Consider the following 6,575-nt stretch of genomic DNA (forward strand, 5'->3'; position numbering starts at 1 on the left):
CAAATGTAAAGTGTTTCTTGGGTTTTGAAAGACAATTGAAGTTTACACACACACAAATCTGCCCTTGGTTGTGCCCTGACCGCTGTCCATATGATGTATGAAGGCATTCACTCTGTCATCTTACCTTGGTGCTCCCAACCTCTTCGCTGTTTCTTTCCATGTATGTTAATTCCTATTACTGTTTATATTTATATAAATAAAATGTATGTTTATATTTCATCTAAATGTGGAAAGACCCAGGATCACTCAAGAGAATCTTCTACCTTTGAAAGAATGGCAAATATTAATAACAAAAAAGCAACATTTTCTGAGCACTGGCTACACTAAATCCTACTAGAGTTCTTGTCATTTATTCCTCATAATGGTTCTATGAAGTAGGCATTATATTATCTCTATTTTACAAAAGAAGAAGAAAAAAAGACAACAATAGTAATGCACAAAACAGCAAATTTGACTGGGTTCACATAGCTTGCACTGGAAAAGTTCAGATTTTTGTCCCATGCAATTCATATCTTAATTCCTGTGCTATACACATATGGAGGTGGAGGTCTGCTGGGAACTTTTTATCTACCTGAAATTCTAGAAGGAAAAAAACATGCTTATTTGAAACAGAAGTTTTTGATTTGTAAACTACTCACAGTTTCAATTATCTTTAACCATAATGTGGTTGAGATGGGTGAAGACTGCAAAGAAGAAGGAAACTGCCTATGATAATTTGCAATTTATTTATTTTTCCGTTTTTATCCATTGTTCTATTCCACCTCAGTTTGCAAGTGTCTGTTCCATATCTTTAGTAGCAATAACATAAATTATCCTCCTTATGACATAGTAAATTGAGGATTTATTCCAGATCTTCTCTAGTCTCATCTCCATTTGACATCTCAGGGAACACTTTCTGTCATTTTTAGGACTCATGGTTTGTAGGGTTGTGACTGTCTTGAGTCCCTCTCCTCTTTCTGTTTGTTGCTGAAAGCAGACTTTACTGTAAACAGCAATCCCTGGACTGTTCATATAATGGCACCACGGCACCATGTCCTGAACGTGACTCTCCTGAACACCGTAATGCTCAGCATTTTGTTGTACTTGATTAATTTATTTTCATATCAAATTTTCATCAATTTAATCTCTGCCTCATACTTTAGGAGATTAAAAATTGAAATCTAACTTCATAGGACTTGCCCATCCACCACGAAATATTCCATGAAACGTGGATGTAGTTAACCTTGAAGTAGCTGAATATGTGCTTTTATTATATATTTTGCTAAATAAGATGTTAGGTTAAAAAAGAGTTGTCAAAATTTAATGAAATACCAATCAGAGAAAATCTATTATTTTTCTGCTAAATTGGAATTAGCAGAAATCTTTAGTGGAAAAATCCTTTATATGGGAACACAATGTAGAGAAAACTCCAGATTATGGGAGTGTTTTATGAATAACCTGTTAGTTCAAGCTTAAGATCTTGTGGGTTGTGGTGAAATATCTCATCTGTATATAGTATAGAATAAAAATGGAGCCCCAAGCTTTGGCTACTTGTTGAGACATCAGGTGGGACCTTGTTTCACTTAAACTTCTTATAACTTTAAGGAAAGTGGAGAAAAGGCAGGAAGGAAAAATAGAGGAAGGGAAGAAATGCAGTCCTTACGAACATTAAGAAAATTCAACTCATTCGAGATCTACTACTGTGAACTTTTTATTTGTTAAAGATTATCCTCACTGCTGAAAAACAAATTCTGCTCACTGGACTAATATGATAAGTAGAAAGAAATATACATATGATTAATGAGCTATCAAAGAACAGAAATTCCAGTTTTAGTGGTAATAAAATATTTGGTGTACAAAAAAAAGGCAAAAAACCTATTGCTACCTTAGGTTCCTTTGGATTATTTGCAATTAGGAAAATTGTTATGGTTCAGGAAGAAATTATAAATTTAAAGCAGAAAAATAGAAAAAAAATCTGCCTAAGGATATGTACCAGTGAGCAGAATCTGTAATAACTAAATAATAAAGCACAGTCTGGTTTTAATTAAGTTTAAATTAGTTTTACATGAGAATAAATTGGTTTTGAACCTACAAGATTAATATGATAGCATTAACATCTGAAAGAAATGCCACTTTTTAAATCTTCTCAATTGAGCCCAAAGGCCTACATCAAATAAAAGTTGATATTGTGGATTACCAATTAATTTAAATTACAGAGTTATTTATGTTCATTTGATTTTTGGAACATGTTTAATAGACAATTTTAAAATTCCAAAGACTATCAATTAAATATATGTAATGAAAATTTAAAAAATAATATTGCAATCAAAAAAGCTATTTGAAAAGTAAAAGTAACCAGTTATTTTCTTGAAAAGCTCAGGTCTCCTAAATCAATATGGAAGTTCATATGTATTATCATTAATTGTAATGAGCTATTCATACATCATGTTTTTATATTAATTTTTCCTTATTCTGTCACAATTAGATCAAGTTACAAACTTAAGTATCTCTCGAGACTCTAATTTATGTTTTCATCATTGCTCATGCTTCTCAATAATAAAAACCAGACTTTATCATTGACAACTTCAAATACCCTCCTGATATGCATTTGCAAACAATTCCTTATATATCATTGGTGGCCTATTTATGTTCCTAGGAATGATGATAAAGGTAGATTTCTTGTTAGTTTTGTTTCATTTTAAAATCCTGCAATACACAGTATTCCCAATTAGAATCCCATTCAAGTACTGACTGGGCCCAACCATGCTTAACTTCCAGGATTAGACCAGATCTGGCAGGTTCAGCATGGGGTTTGATAGGCAGAGATGATGGGGCAGATCTCCAAAATATAAGTTCACCTCTAGCCTGAAAGGACTCTCTCCTTTCTCAGACAGTTGCAACACATGTTAAAGCAATGCAGCAGGATGATTTTACATTTTCTTTGTTAATGAAGTGGAATGGATCTATAATTGGGGAGGGGCTTTTTAATATGTTGTTCATGTACATGGTGACCACTGTGACTTTATTTTATGATTTTCATCATATTCATGAATAACTTCACATGAAAATTAAGTTTAGGAATCTGGCTACTGTTTTGGTCAGGTCTTGCCTTGCCTTGCCTTGCCCTGCCTTTTCTTTTCCTTTCATCTTTCTTTCTTTCTTTGGCTCTCTCTCTCTCTCCATACATATGTGAGATATATACAAGCTATTGCTACTATATATATGTGTGTATATATATATATATACACATGCATATATATGTGTATATATAAAATATGCATATATTTAATCATACATATATGATTTTTATTAATAGATTATCAAAATTAGATGATTGGTCTAATAACTTTAAAATATTTTATTTTTATTGTAGTTACCTACAATAGTATAGACCTATTACATATAGTGCAAGCAAAAGAAGCCAGAGCCTACACATTCTGTATGATTTTATTTGTATAAAGTACAGATTTTGACAAAACTGTTCTCTTAGAATGTGGAATATTGGTTATTTTTGGAGAAAATGGGACTATGATAAATTGCAGGAGGCACCGAAAGGAGCTTCTGCCATCTAATCAATTCCCTCTTCTCACCTGAGGACTGAGTCTCCAAGAGAGCACGTGCTGTAATGAAACACCTAGCTGTTTGTGGTTCTCTCTGTGTGTTGTTCATAAGGGGAAAAGTCATGCAGCAAATAAGAAGTTACATTTAAGAAATCAGGAGTATACATACCTACAGGATCAGTGTTAGCCTAATCCATACATCTTCTCTGAGATGAAATTTTTACTGACACCATCATTAATAGTTTTACAAAGTGCTATTTCACAAGCTTTTAGAAGGAAACCATAAGGATGGTAACTTCATAGGCTGACTCAAAATATTCTTTAACTGTATGAGACACAAGTTGCAGGTGTTTGGCAACAGTTTCAATAAAATTGTTTTTTGGAGACACTGAAGTAGGAAAGGGCAATCTGTAATGTAAAGGAAATAGCATGCAATTATGACTGATTTTATCCCCAGGCTCAAGCAGAAAGTTGGAGGTCAAGATGACATTTGGAAGCTGGGGTTATGGCTCAGTGGTAGAGTGCTTGCCTAGCATGTGTGAGGCATGGGGTTCGATTCTCTGTACCACATAAAAATAAATGAATAAAGGTCCATCAACATCTAAAAAATATGTTTAAAAAAGTGATGACATTTGGAAATACATGGGATTATTTAGGCTATTTTTTCCAACAAGGAGGAAGAAATACTTCTTTTTGAGTAAAGGAACTCGCTTTAATTTCACCTACAGGAATTCTCTAAAGGCCAGCTGTTTAACTCCATAAAAATATTGAGTAATAAATTTAACACATGTGCGTGCGCGCACACACACACACACACACACACACACACAACCTCAAATATGCAATCAATGAGCTATAAAAAGCTATATGTTGAATTTCAGCAAATAGGTTGATCTTCACATCTAATTCCCTCTTCCTTTTTTTAAACTCAGAGACCATAATTACTAAATTTAAGCAAAAATGCCATTTCTCTTACACATTCACTTGATGGAGATAAAGCTAGATATATGTGACCTTATGTCCCACAATTCTGATAATACACATTGTGATGGTTTATTCAGTGTGTAAATATAATCAGTCTATTGCAGTGTCCAGATATTAGTTAAACATTATTCTGGGTGTGTCTGTAAGAATTATTCTGAATGAGATTAACATTTCAATTTGCAGACTGAATAAAACAGATAGCCTACCCAGTGTGAGCACAGGTATCACCCAATCCTTTGTATTCATTCTTACTCTCTGCTTGTCCTTGAGTTTGTATATCTCTCTTCTCCTGCCTGCAATAATCTGACATAGACTCTATATTAATCCATTTTGCGCTGCTGTAACAGAATACCTGAGATTGGATAATTTATAGTGAACAAAAAGGAATTGGCTTTATAGAGGCTGGAAATCCAGTACCAAGGTGCTGAATCTTACAAGGTATTTTTTTGTGTGAAAGCAAGAGGGCAGGAGAGGGCAAAATGATTTTGAACTCTCTGCCTCAAACTCATTTTATTTTATTTATTTAATTTTTTAAAAATCTTTTTTATTCTTACAGACTACATTTTGATTCATTGTACACAAATGGGGTACAACTTTTCATTTCTATGGTTGTACACAATGTAGATTCACACCATTCATGAAATCATACATATACGTAGGGTAATACTGTTTCATTCTACTATCTTTCTGTCCCCCACCCCCACCCACCCCATTTTCCTCTACACCATCCAAAGTTCCTTCATTCTTCTCTTCCCTCCGCCACCCCACCTTGTTTTATATTGTCATGCACTTATCAGAGAAAACATTCAGTCTTTGGTTTTTTGGAATTGGTCTATTTCACTTAGCATATTTTCCTACTTCATCCATTTAACTGCAAATGCCATAATTTTATTCTTCTTTATGGCTGAGTAATATTCCATTGTGTATATATACAACAGTTTCTTTATCCATTTGTCAATTGAAGAGCATCGAGGTTGGTTCCACAATCTAGCTATTGTGAATTGAGCTGCTATGAACATTGATGTGACTGCATCACTGTAGTATGCTGATTTTAAGTCATTTGGGTATAAACTGAGGAGTAGGATAGTTGGGTCAAATGGTGGGTTCATTCCAAATTTTCTGAGGAATCTCCATACTGCTTTCCAGAGTGGCTGCAGCAATATGCAACTCCACCAGCAATGTATGAGTGTGCCTTTTTCCCCATATCCACGCCAACACTTATTATTGCTTGTGTTCTTGACAACAGCCATCCTAATTGGAGTTAGATGAAATATTAGGTGGTTTTAATTTGCATTTCTCTAATTGCTAGGGATGATGAGCACTTTTTCATATATTTTTTGATCACCTGTATATCGTCTTCTGTCAAATGTCTGCCCATTTCCTGAGCCCATTTATTGATTGGGTTCTTTGTATTTTAGGTGTAAAGTTTTTTAAGTTCTTTATAAACTTTGGAGATGAGTGCTCTGTTTGAAGTGTGTGTGGAAAAGATTTTCTCCCATTCCATAGGCTCTCTTTTCACATTATTCATTGTTTCCTGTGCTGATAAAAAACTTTTTAATTTGAATCTATCCCATTTATTGATTCTTGTTTTTATTTCTTGTGCTATGGAGGTCTTGTTAAGGAAGTCTAGTCTTAAGCCAAGGTGATAGAGATTCAGGTCTACTTTTTCTTCTATTTGGTGATCCTTGATCCATTTTGAGTTGAGTTTTGTACAGGGTGAGAGAAAGGGGTTTATTTTCATTTTACTGCATATGAATTTCCAGTTTTGCCAGAACCATTTGTTGAAGAGGCTATCTTTTCTCCATTGTAAGTTTTTGGCACCTTTGTCTAGTATGAGATAACTACTTATGTGGGTATGTCTCTGTGTCTTCTATCCGGTACCATTGGTCTACCTGTCTATTTTGGTGCCAATACCATACTGTTTTTGTTGCTATTACTCTATAGTGGAGTTTAAGGTCTGGTATCGTGATACCTTCTGCATCACTCTTCCTGCCCAGAATTGCTTTGGCTCTTCTGGGTCTTTTGTTCTTCCAGATGAATTTCATGATTGCT

The sequence above is a fragment of the Sciurus vulgaris genome (assembly GCF_902686455.1).
Source record: "Sciurus vulgaris genome assembly, chromosome: 13".
Taxonomy (NCBI): Eukaryota; Metazoa; Chordata; class Mammalia; order Rodentia; family Sciuridae; genus Sciurus; species Sciurus vulgaris.